Here is a 13,953-nt window from a genome sequence, read left to right on the forward strand (position 1 = left end):
TTTGTGCCATCTGCTATAAGAACCCAGACAACAGCCATGGCTGGATTCCCTCCATTGTAAACTGATGTGGAATAAAGGTTAAAAGGATAACTTATGCTGTTTTGCTTCCAAAACAATTACAAAAAGTCATTCAATTTTGGGAAGGCAAAGTGAGTGAGAAGTGGGAATAAATATTTAGAAACATATAGAGAGATTAAGCAGAGATTTGTTGCACAAATTGTTTTCTTTCCTTTTTTACCCCTCATTGTTCTTTATATAAATAAACCCAGCACACAGAACTTCACTTAACTTCATGATTAGTGAAAGCTGACCATTTCTTTGTTTCTGTTTCTGTTTTTATCTGAAAATAAAACACGGCATTTTGCTATCTTGAAATTTCAGCTTAGACAACAGAAAGCCCCAAAGGATATTCAACAGTATATAACACTAATGGATAACTGTGTGCTAAAGAGCTCACCTCTCTGCAGAGAAACACAAATGATCTAGCTAGAAATACAGACCTAGCCCTTGCACACTTTTAGATCGTCAGCCTGAGATTGTGAGAATGCATTGAACTACTTACACAGAAACTAAAGGAAATGGGGCAGAAAAAGAAACCTGAAGATGCTAACCTAAAGATCTACCTTAAGTCTACCCACAGGTCAGTCAACTAAAAAGCTGTTTGTGGAGTACAACAGGCTCTTAGTCAAGAGGAAACAGCTGTAGTAGAAGTTGTATTGTTTTTTGTGAGCTGCACTTTCCAAGATTCATTTCTGAAAAAGTCAGGTTTCTGGAGTCTGCACCATCAACCACAGCAGAATATTAGAAAAATACGAGTCAACAGTGTTTTACTAACAGCAACTCCATGATTCAGAATCTCTCCAGCTGGATTCATCAGGTGTTATAAAGGCAAACTAACCAGCAAACTTCTTGTATTAGAGTGACTTTCTACATTATGGGAGGCTCTTATATCTGCCTCCCATTCAGGTAAGGGATGCACCTGCCTCACAGAAGACAGAGAAGGAATCTGCAAAAATGGAGAGGTAGTTCAGTAGCCATTTAATAATGTTCATACAGGGTGTTCTCCACTGTGACGCTATCATCTACACTGTTTGGCCGAGTCTTTCCACTCACATAAACCCCACGGTAGTGGCTTAAGCAGTATAAGGAATAAGCCGTGGCCTTGCCTGTAAGCTTAGCCATTCCTCTTCGGGTACTCTGAAGTGCTTTGCACTATCACTGTGAAACTTTCTTGGAAGAGCAGTGAAGCCAATGACTCCAGGGTCACATTTAGATGCTTGCATCGAAGTATAAAACCTGTACCAAAAAAAAAAAAATCTCCCAAAGCCTGTCTTTACTGGAAGTCTATAACGACAGGCTGTTTGCAGGGCCCCTTAACACCTTAGCACTTGCAAGTTGTCATCCTCACTCCAACTACGGGGAAGCTTCAAAGCTTTTCATTATTAAATGCAACAGTGCATGGGAACTTTTCTGGCCAGTGGGACAGGTTTGCCTAGACTAATCAGCTCTGAGGAAGGCCCATGGCATGAGTTATGCCCACACCAATCAGCTTTCTCCCAAGCAGTTCTGAGCATGGTTTGGGAGCTGGAGGGTCTGAAGGACCTTTCCCAATAGGCAGTGTGCATGCAGTCACCCAGCTGTTCTGTACCAGATGGCTTCAGTGCCCAGGAACATCTTCAATTCATTTCATTTACTGATGCAGATCTAGCTGAAGGCAGCTCAATACAGTGTATCACTGGGTTTACCCACTGCTCAGCAATACTGATGTCAGTGCACTGAAGCCACATCAGCATGCAGGAAGGAGTGATAGATCAATAACGTCAGGGAGAAAGAGTAACTAAAAAAGTATCTGGATTTAGCCTGTTGTCTAGAGTGCTCCCATGGTTTGGTGAGTGCGTTCCTGTTCCTGCTAAGGAGTTGATTGTGCATTTTTATCTAATGACTCTTTAATGGATATATATTCCCCCAGAGCTGGAACAGGAAAACAGCTGTAATTGTGTCGCGACAGGACAAGCTCTGTGAAGCTCCATTTTCATTTGAAGGCAGGAATTTTTAATGGTATTTATGAAGGACAAACCTCATGCAAGCCATTAATTGCTCCAGTCAATGACTAAAGAGAGTAGTATATAATTTAAATATGCATTTGAAAAAAGTTATGGATGAATCGATATTGAATAGATTTTCAACAATGGCAAATTTCCAGGAATAATTAACTGGTTAGGCTGATATATAAGATAATAAAGGGTGGCATATCCAAACTAGACCTCAATAAAATTTGAAAATAATAAAAAAATAATTCCCTAAAATACAGATTCAGATCAATTAATGTTAGTAACAAATTAATGCTGATTCAGCAACTATTTAATCTCTTTTAAAAAAGAGGGATAATTTTTTGTTACAGATAAACTCAGAGGTTTAAAAGGTAAAGCTGCCCAACCTCTCCATAAAGTAAATTAAGTTCTATGTGTCAGTTTATTAATTAACTAAGTTTATTCATGTTTTAATTTTGGAATGAAGCGAAAAAAAAACAAACCAACCAACCAACCCTAGGATTTTCCAAATAAATAAAAAAAATAACTATTGTACATCTTTCTTTCAAACCAACTAATACAGTTTATGTAATTTTTGGAACATGTGTTCAAAGCTATTTTTGGAAGATATGAGAAGATTAAGGCAAGAGTTATGTTAGATTCCATTTCATTATACTCAGATGTTTATATTTGCCCTAATTCCTATTTTTTTAATTAATTCTTTTCCATATTTTTTTCAATGTTCTATTCTTAATGTTTTTCCAGTATCATTTTTCTAGGGTATTGATCAAACTACAAAGGACATAAATTGTGCTCTCAGATGTTCACATGCAATTCCTACAGAAAACTGTGTCTATTTTTATGGCATCTGTTATTGCAATGTCAGACACAAATAAATATGATATCCACATTCTTACAAGACAGAGGCTTGAAGTGGTCTGACACTATCTCCCACAGCATTCTCTTAGAAAGCTCATGGCTTAGACAGGTGTACTCTTCGCTGGGTAAAAAACCAGCTGGGTAGTTGAGCCCAGAGAGTGGTGGTGAATGGAGTTAAATCCAGCTGATGGCTGGTCACAAGCGGTGTTCCCTGGGGCTCAGTACTGGGGCCAGTCTTGTTTAACATCTTTATCAATGACTTGGATGAAGGGATTGAGTGCTCCCTCAGTAAGTTTCCAGATGGCACCAAGTTGGGTGGGAGTGTTCATCTGCTCGAGGGTAGGAAGGCTCTGCAGAGGGATCTGGACAGACTGGATCAATGGGCCAAGGTCAATTGTATGAGCTTCAACAAGGCCAAATCCCAGGTCCTACACTCGGCTCACAACAACCCCATGCAATGCTACAGACTTGGGGAAGAGTGGCTGGAAAGTTGCCCAGCAGAAAAGTAGCTCCAGGTGCTGGTTGACAGCTGGCTGAACATGAGCCAGCAGTGTGCCCAGGTGGCCAAGAAGGCCAACGGCATCCTGGCTTGTATCAGGAATAGTGTGGCCAGCAGGAGTAGGGAGGTGATCGTGGCCCTGTACTCAGCACTGGTGAGGCCGCACCTCGAGTACTGTGTTCAGTTTTGGGCTCCTCACTACAAGAAGGACACTGAGGGGCTGGAGTGTGTCCAGAGAAGAGCAATGAGGCTGGTGAAGGGTCTGGACTCTCTACAACTAGCTGAAAGGAGGTTGTAGTGAAGCAGGTGTTGGTCTCTTCTCCCAAGTAACTAGTGATAGGATGAGAGGAAATGGCCTCAAGTTGCATCGGGGGGGTTTAGATTGGGTATTAGGAAAAATTTCCTTACTGAGAGACTGGTCAAGCACTGAAACAGGCTGCCCAGGGAAGTGGTGGAGTCACCATCCCTGGAGGCGTTCAAAAAATGTGCAGACATGGCACTTCAGGATATGGTTTAGCAGGCACGGTGGTGTTGGTTTGACAGTTGGACTTGATGATCTTAGAGTTCTTTTGAAACCTTAATGATTCTATGATTCTATGGTACAAATCTGAGAAAACGGTTAAGACTCAGAACAGAGCTATCTCCAGACTAAGGTAATAGCAAGGGTTAAGGGAAGGCAGAATCAAAGAGGTGAAATATGTCTCAGGACAACTACAGAAGACATAGGAGGGACCACAAGGTTTCCAAATCCAAAAACACAGGAGCAGTTATAAGATCATCTTTCAGTCAACAATATCTTTGACTCTTTTGGGTTTTTTTTTTCCTTTTTTTTAAACCCAGACTTGAAATTCCTACTTTTGTCAAGACTCAGGCTTGAAAATGTTCACTGCAAAATTAGGATGAAAAAATAACTTCTGATAGACAGTCTGTGATTTTGATTCCCATTGAAACTGAATACAAGAATAAGTGAATGAATTTACTTTTCACGTTACTTACCTAGAATAATGCTGACAAGTGGTAATACTAATTTGTGTGAGCTATTCCAATGTGAAAACAGAAGAAAACTCAAGCTGTACTCCAAGATAAATCGATAACTGTCAATGAGGACAACAGAATTGATTTTGCTGAGTTTGCCTCATGGTAAAATTGAAGTACTTTGTCTTCACTGAGTTTTTTCCAATGGTATAGAAAAGCACATTATCTATTCTGAAGTAAAAATACATCTCTTTCAACAAAAACATTACTTCTGTTTTTTACGGTGAGTTCTGAAAATTATATATCCCTTCTCATGCTTTTCCAGCCATTATATTGATTGCTACGTAAAATGACTCAGTTATTTCAGTTGTCACTGTCTTTTGAAGGTTATGCAACTTAAAATAGTTAAACTAACCTTCAGTTTGACCTTTGTAAGCCATCAAAACATTCTTGGAAGCAGCTCTTTTTAACCTTAGATGATTTTTAGGCGTATTTAAAGTAGTATCTGAAAAGTGAAGGCCAGTGTCTTGTTTGGGAAGTTTAAATTTCACTTCCCACACAGTATTTCCTAACATTTTTAAACTTTGAAAATGAATCAGTCATTGGTTGAAGAATATTTTCTACTAGTTATAAAATGAACAAATCAAGCAAAAAACATTAGTTAGCCAGCAGTTTCCTCATCTGTTTGACCCCCATAATGACAGATTCTTTACTGAGGAATTCAGATATTATACACACTCACTAAAGCAGCCTGGAGAAATAGTTGTGGGAGTGGATACAGCCCAAAAGCATGAGGTAACAAGATACATTGTGGAGGGGATGATCTACTCATTAAAATGGAAGCCTTCATCTTTTTGACAAGCTCTGGAGAAAACAAGCAAAATTCAGAAGGGACCACTGTAGGGCAAGAAGAAGGGAATCCATCTGAAAGGCTGAATATTTTGTTCATATACACAAATTCATTGCATATTCAACATTAGTTGTCAGATAGTCAGGATGCATTCTTGCAAAAAAAAAAAAAAAAAAAAAAGGGCTTTTAGAACTGGTCCTGTGCACAGTGATTTAACCGGAAGGGAGTGGTGGCCCTTTGCAGAGCGGCGATCTGGAACTGCGGACGTGGTGGAAGGAGGTTGGCAAAGGTTGCAGGCTGATGTCATTGCTGCCTGGCAACAGTTTCCTGGCTCCCCTCGGTATTCCTCTTGGTATTCCTCGCTGGACTATGTTCCATTTGTCATCGTTCCCTGGATTGTGCAGCAACAAACATATGTAAAATTAATTTTCTGATATCACATATTTAACCTTAGAGTGTACAAGGCTGGATGTCCCATTTTGCCTTTTTCTAGTGCTGTTAGTCATATTATGTCATTATTTCATTTCCCATCCATAGAAGTGTATTTCAAAAATTTTCAAATAACACGATTAGACATTTTAAACCTTGATATACAAACATTTTCAGAGAAGAAGATGCTAATCAGAAGTCTTCGTCCAAAAGGAGCCGAAAGAAGAAGTGTGATATGTGCCAGAATACCACAGCTTCACCAGACACAGTTTTCAGATTCAGCCATAACCACGTGCTTAGTGTTGGGGCAACAAGACAACTTTTCTAACAGTGTGCTATGTAAGGCATGAGATGAGAAAGACAGCAATCTTTTCTGGTCTCCCAAGCTATAAAGGTCTCCACAAAAATTATCTCGAATACTAAAATTAGGATATGTACTTCAGAAAGGCTTAAGGGTTATCACACATCCCTGTTTGCCTTATTGCAGAATTTCTTCTTCTCCAGTCCAAGACTCCTATGTGTCTTCTTATGAAAGAGAAAATATCTCCAGGTTAAACCTTACCTGCACCGAACAGGAGAAGATGTCTTAATGAGACAGAGCTTATGAGAAGAGACCCATTTTTCATCTTTCATAGAATCATAGGATCGTTTAGGTTGGAGCAGACCATCAAGATCATCAAGCCCAACCATTAACGTAACACTGTCAATTCCACCACTAAACCATGTCCCTAAGCACCACATCACCACATCTAAATACCTCCAGGGATGGTGACTCTACCGCCTCCCTGGGCAGCGTGTTCCAATCCTTGACCACTCTCAGTAAAGAAATTTTTCCTGATATCCAATCTAAACCTCCCCTGATGCAACTTAAGGCCACTTCCCCTTGTCCTATTGCCTGTTCCTTGGTAACACCCACCCGGCTACAACCTCCCTTCAGGTAGTTGCAGAGAGCAATAAGGACTCCCCTCAACCTGCTCTTCTCCAGACTGAATAACCCCAGTTCCCTCAGTTGCTCCTCATAAGACTGTCCTCTCATATTGAAGGATTTAGATGATAAAGGGAAAAAAAAGAGCTACCAAATTTTCATGCACTTTTACTTTAAACATGTTTCCTTGTATGCTCCATGCTAGTCACGCCTCGGTAATTCTTAACACAGGACAGCCTCTCTTCTCGCTCTCAAAAATGTCCTGCAAATCCACCTCTAGCTTCTAGCAAAGGGTAAACAAGGCCTAAACAATGACTTCTGACAATCATAGAATCATAGAATAGTAAGGGTTGGAAGGGACCTTAAAGATCATCTAGTTCCAACCCCCCTGCCACGAGCAGGGACATCTTCCACTAGACCAGGTTGCTCAGCGCTCCATCCAACCTGGCCTTGAATACTTCCAGGGAGGGGGCATCCACAGCTTCTCTGGGCAACCTGTTCCAGTGCCTCACCACCCTCATGGTGAAGAATTTCTTCCTAATATCTAATCTAAATCTGCCTTCTTTTAGTTTACAGCTATTCCCCCTTGTCCTATCACTACACACCCTTGTGAAAAACCCCTCTCCATCCTTCCTATAGGACCCCTTCAGGTACTGGAAGGCTGCTATAAGGTCACCCCAGAGCCTTCTCTTCTCCAGGCTGAACAGCCCCAACTCCCTCAGTCTGTCCTCATAGGAGAGGGACTGCAGCCCTCTGATCATCTTCGTGGCCCTCCTCTGGACCCGCTCCAACACATCCACGTCCTTCTTATGTTGGAGGCTCCAGAGCTGGACGCAGGACTCCAGGTGGGGTCTCATCAGAGCGGAGTAAAGGGGAAGAATCCCCTCCCTTGGCCTGCTGGCCACGCTTCTCTTGATGCAGCCCAGGATACGGTTGGCTTTCTGGGCTGCAAGCGCACACTGCCGGCTCATGTTCAGCTTCTCATTTACCAGTACCCCCATGTCCTCCTCAGGGCTGCTCTCGACCCACTCTCTGCCCAGCCTGTACTTGTGTTTGGGATTGCCCTGACCCACATGCAGGACCAAGCTCTTGGCCTAAATAATACCAGTGAAGTAAAAGAGAGTTTGTCATTTTAAAGCACAAGTTCCTTTTGTTTATTACCAATAAAAAAAGATGTAAAGGAGTAAGAAGAGAACGTTTGATCCAGCAAGACATAATTTCCATTTAGTCTTTGTCTGTGCAGGCGGGGGGAATTACGTGCATCAGAGCTTGCCAGTTCAGGTATGATACAAGCAGTGAGATTGTTTCTCCATGCTGTTCCCCTGTATACACTAAGCTTGCCTGCCAACGAGCATAAAACTGGGAATTTGCTCTCAGGACAGCTCCTGTGGGCAAGATGAGCTGCATGTGTAAAGCAGCCGTGTTTACAAAGTGGCACGATTTTTGGCAATTCTAGCCCTGTCTAATAGGTCGAACATGGAGACTTGGCTAACAAGTTCCTACTTCTTTGCTGCCCACTCTCTCTGCTACACTGATTAGAGCCAGTGTTCAGATTTGGACTCCAATTTCTACAGAATGTTCTCCACATAAATCCACCTCAATGAGGCACTTCTCTAGTTGGAGGAAAACCAAGATACATGGACCTAAAACAGATGCACAGCACATGACAGTCTTTGTTCCTTTTTTCCAGAGGTGTTGAAACATTTTTAAAGGATGGATACACTCAACGGCTTTTAATAGCCAGATGGCCAATGACAATAGATACCTAATTCAATACCAGAGGTATTTGTATTTGAAAATGTTGGGCTAGTGGTTTGAAATGTGTACTTATGTACCTAGCTATAGATGGCCCACAGTGAAACTCTGTAGGCAGATAAATATAGAGGTTTTACTTTGTAAAATAATTTTCCCTCAATTTGTATTGAGATAGACCAAAAAAGTTACTGCTACAGAGGCAAGTTAATTCAACTTTGGGTAGGAGTAATTGGGTTTGGCAGGAATTCTATTAGTACTGAGTAAGGGGACTTAAAACACTGTGAATTATCTCGGGTTGCAGTCCCAGTGGAGCTCAGATGCTCCATTCTCGATTCTCAGGCTCCAGTGCTTCACAGTTAACAAGAGAGAAAATACAAAACAGAGAATTTCCCACAGATTTGTCTGCAACCAGTTATTCTGATAGCCAAGTAATAACTTCAGCAGCTCAAGTGCGTCACTGTTTCTGCAGAGCACCTTCTCACATACAGAAGCCTAGTTCAGGCCTCTGCTAGGAAGCTGGGATTTATTCTTTGTACATTAAAGGCGGAGTATCAACAAGCTGGGTAGAGCTGGACTGTTAAAAGGAGTTTGTAGTGGTGGGAGAGCAAATAGATTGAGCTTGTTTGTTTATTTCAGTTGTGTTTTAAAATGCAGGAAGAGCACCCTTTAGTCTACAGGTGCTGTCAAGAGGTCCTGCAGCTGTAGGCAGATATTCGAAGGCATCCTGCTCTAATGGAGCTTTCTGTCCCGTGTGCCACTGTATGACCACAGCGGCTGTACTGGCACAAGGGCTGCTGGTTAATTCAGTTCCGATGGAGTGAGCAGGGGAAGTCATTGCCAACATCACTAAGTTGTTCTGGATTCAGCTGTTACCCCAGCACAGTCCCATCACTCCTGGAGCCATGGGACCCTGGGGGAGCCACTGACTCATCCTACCTCTGAATTGCAGCTGGAACTCCCCCACCTCTCATCATCCTGGACCATGGGGCGCATGCCTTGTAGCTGTTTGCCAGCTGAAGATTTTGGTATGTAGTTTGCAAGCTCAGGGAGATTGGCTGCCTTGGTCTGAAACAGTCACTTGCTGCAGGGTCACAACCCCAGGCAAGAACAGCTACCATAAGGCAAGCTGGGATGGTGACCCAATGCATTGGCTCTTCTGAGGCAATACGCACACTCTTATCCCGTGGTTAACACCAAGAAGTTGCTCCACTTGCATGGAAGGATCAGTTTCTTTGAGTTTCCTCACAGAGGATGACCGCTGGAGCAGCCCACACAATGCACCTACCTTACTACAAGGGACATTCCCTGTGTGGCCCTGCCGTAAGCGGTGCGTGGCAGGGGGCAGATAGGTTTGAATCTGCTGCCTACCATTCTTTTTACCACAAATGCAGAGCTCTGAAATCACTGTGGTGATCACTACACTACCACTGAGCAATCTAAATACATATCTATTCCAGACAAGTGAACTTCAAAATGTTTCCTGTGACCTTTCTCAAATGTCATTCTTTATCACTGCCAAGTAGAATTCCAAGCAGTTTAATCAGAGGAAGATTTGGAGGGGTGATGGATGTGTTTGGGGGTTATTAATACTTTTTAGCTCTGTGGATCTTATTCAGGACAAGCTGAGCAATGTTCTTTAAGACTCCTAGATGTCTGCTCTACTCAGAAAGTCGTTCCCCTTCACCACATCATCCTCACTGTATTAAAGAAGTTGCAAGTGGCTTTCTGTTTTATTCCAGTCCAGCGGCACATATTTCATCTTGTCACACAAAGCACCACAGGGAGGAAAGCGAGGCAGTGAAGGAGGAGAGTAAATTTACTCCACTTGCCGAAGCCCCCAGGTAGATTACGCATGTCACGCTCACTGGAACGTGGCCCAGCACAGCACTGAGGTGAAGCAATTTCACAGGTGGTAGAACTGCAGCGATGTGAAGCAAGCACCGTACCAGTGATTTCAACTTGTGTCTGCATGCACAGGTGTCATGGTTAAGCCCTTCCATTTCAGGAGGCATTCCTGATCCTAAGCACCCTTCATTTATCAAAGATAATGAGCAGAAACTGTGAAATGAAAGTTAGAGGTTAATTGCTCTAACAGCCCTTCTTATAGACAAATTGACGATGACACTCTTAATCTGTCTTCAATGGCCAGAAAGAACAAAGCCAGTTCCAACCATGGCTTCACCCCACATTTAACCAGCCAGCCATCACACAGATATTTCACCCCACAAACTTGAGCAAGAACAGTTGTTTACACATAAAGCGTGCAACTAATGGGCATACAGCCACAAAGATGCCTTTGGTGGCCTGAACTCCAGATTTCAGCCCTGTGGATGTCAGTCATTGCTCTCCTGAGACAGCATTGCTGTGCGCTCCTGGCCAGGCCCTTGGGACACTCGGAATAAGCAATTCGTGACAAAGCCCTTCCAGCTCCCTGCTTCATGTGTGCGTTGGGGAAGTATTTTTTTGTGGAAGGAGAAGGGTGTGCCCTTCTCCACGCTGAAATTATTTTTCTGAAGCCTTTACAGGTTTTTACAGCAGGAAGGAGCTTAGTGAGCCTCTCTTTTTGGTCTCTGTATGCCTCTAGGCTGAGGCAAGGCACTTCAGGTTTCAGGCAGGTAACTCACAATGCAAAGCAGTTTCAAAGGTATCTTTCTTTTTTTCCTTTGACTTCATTCTGAATCCCAGACTTGTTAGGCAGTTAACAACCTAGGAGACAATACATGCTTCTCAGCTGATGCTATCAAAGGCAGACAGAGAGACAATTACTTTTGAGCACTGGGAGCAGTTATTCTTTAAAGATAGCATGAAGAGGAGCCCGCCATGTGAATTCAGTTCTGATCATGTCAATCAGTCATTACACTAGCAGAGAAACCCTGAGAGCTATATTTGTGCCATCTCTATCAGACAGACTACTCTTGTATAGTATGCTGTCCTCCTGCTTTGCTACTGTAGTAGAGGGTATACTAAGTTGAACAAAAATTAGGGAAAAAATGTTTACCTTATCTGTCTTGTTCCCTCTTGGACACAGAAGGGAATGCTGTGAGAGTAAGCAAAAATGCATCATGCTTATAAAAGCCTTGGTAGATCCTTAATTAGAAAAATGAGTGTGATTCAATATCATAGTGTATGACGCACTTCCCACTCAGAGTCTCACTGGGAGCCATTGGCTCCAAATGAACAACAGCAATTCTGCTGAGCCAGACAGGATGAAAAAGGCTAGAGAATAATGCTAATGAACTACTTTCAAAGGCATCTGGACTTCTTAAGAAAACAATAACTTGTGCGGGACCAGGCTTTTAAACTGAGTAACTTGCATAATAAATTGTAGGCATTTTACTACTAGGTAAAAAAGAATTGTTGTAGAGTTTGTGCTGTTTTCATGGCTCATGGCTCTGTGATCTGTGAAAATTACAAAAGATGTGGAAAATCAGTTTTTCCTTGTAACACCTATCCAAATACAAAGAAGCATCTAATCAGTGAGCAGCATGTGAAGATAGCTCAGCAGAGATGGCCTTTCCAGAGAACAGGGAGTGAAATCTAGCTTCCTCTATTTCAGAATGACACTTAAAAGAAAGGTTTTAATCCAGGTTTTTTTGTGCAGGCTTCTTTGTGTTTACATTGAGAACAAGTCTTGAAGAGCTTACTTTTAAGTGTACAAAAGGAAAACTTCGTCTTGCATCAAGTTCTTTATGACTGGTCACCCTCTTAAATCATGTAGCTAGCTCTCAACATGCAGATTTGCGTTGTATGTGGTACATAGTGTGGAGCAAGACCAGAGAGCATTCTAGCTAGAGGATGTAGTACACAGGAAAATTCACCACCTATGCATTTTTCTTCTGTCTTCATAACAACAACTGCCAATCTTCTGCATTTCAGAAGGACTAAGAGAAACAGAAAGTTTTTTTTAGCCTCTTGTGAATTCTAAAAATAGTCATTTTCCCCAACACCACATAAGTATCGGTCAGACTTTTACAGATGGATAATAATGCATGTGACATTTTGGGGCCTAGTGTTTAAAGGATCTCCCACCCATTTTTTATTCATAATACCTTTTTGAAGTGAAAATTGCATTTTGCCAAAACCATACTTCTGTCGGCAAAGTTCCTGATTTTATCAGTGTTCTCCACACATCTATCAAGTCTAGAAATATTCATTTGTTTTATTCACACCTTCCATTTTTTCTTTCATTCACCAGAAGGAATTCGCATTTGCACCAGAAGAAATGAGATCTAAGTTTTCCCTTTTCCCCTCTAATTCAGAGAGCAAAAGTAAAGAAAAAAGTATAGTCTTTATTGATCAATGACTCATTATAGATCTTTTTTTGTGCACTCCTGGAGTAAATTCATGAGCCACAGGAAAAGGTGGGTCAAACTAACTGTCTCGTAGCCAATGGAAAGTCCAGCTATCCTGTGCAATGGTTACAGACCAAGCGCAGCTACCATGATTTAAAAGAAATTTGCCACGTCAAACATATAGTTTCATTCTCTGAGATTGCAAGTTTCATTCAAAATACAAGTAGGAAGATTTCATACTCTTAGGCAACTGCCCAGCACGTGATTTCATATTACACTTGTGCAATTCTATACTAACTATAAGAAAAACACAATCCCATAAGCGATCAGTGGAGCACCTGTTAAGTTGAATAAGGACTTGCTGAGTCACAGATCTTTAAAAAATAGTAGGGAAGCTGCAAGTGCAGAATCATAACTTTCATTAATCATCTGAAAGTAAGTTCAAAATTGCTGATAAAATATACAGGTATCACAAAGGTTAGAAGAGCAATCAGAGTAATTTGTCTGCTCTGTACACCATGCCCAGTCAAGCAAAATGTGTTTTCAAAACAAAAGCTTGGACAGCTGTGAAGAAAGAATGGAGATCAGCCCTCCACAACGGCGAACCGCCTCGGGGCTCTACAAGACAGCTAATTGAGCAGAACAGCTCATACTCAAAAGCATAAAAGATTTTTGGATGAAGAAACAGGGAAATAATACTGAGTGGCAAAGAGATGGTACTTTCTCTGCATATGTCATCAGTGAGGTCATCGCTAGAACACGGTGTCATTTTGAGGAATCTAGACTTCAAAAAAGGAGGTTGAAAATTTGCAAAGGGCTTAGGGGACAACAGTTAAAGCAGGAAAATACAGCTGTTAGGTGGAAAGCGAATGCAATCTATTTAGGTTTATTCCAGAGGTTAAGAAATTACTTGATTACAGCCTATATGCATTTACAGTGAGCCAGAGATCTAAAAAAAATAATGTCTAACAAGACACAGTAGATGGAAAATGAAATTCAATAAATTCAGCCTTGAACTGTAAAGTTCAGTGAAGGTAACAAAGCACTAGTTATTAGATGTATAACAGATCTTACATCACTTAAAGCTTTGAGTAGAAAAGTGAATTTGCGAGTCAGTTTTCCTCGCTGAAGCACCTACAGAGCATGGCATTGCGGAAATAAAAGAGAATGAGCCCCAGAAACGGGCTTCTGCTTGTTCACGACACCAAACTCTTAGCTCCCATCCTGGCCCTGCTTTGGGCCACTCCAGGTAGCTCTCCCTGAAACTTTACACACTCATCATGGCCAGTTCACAACTACACAGACGCACACTCCTACCT

Source organism: Opisthocomus hoazin, chromosome 1, assembly GCF_030867145.1.
Source record: "Opisthocomus hoazin isolate bOpiHoa1 chromosome 1, bOpiHoa1.hap1, whole genome shotgun sequence".
Lineage (NCBI taxonomy): Eukaryota > Metazoa > Chordata > Aves > Opisthocomiformes > Opisthocomidae > Opisthocomus > Opisthocomus hoazin.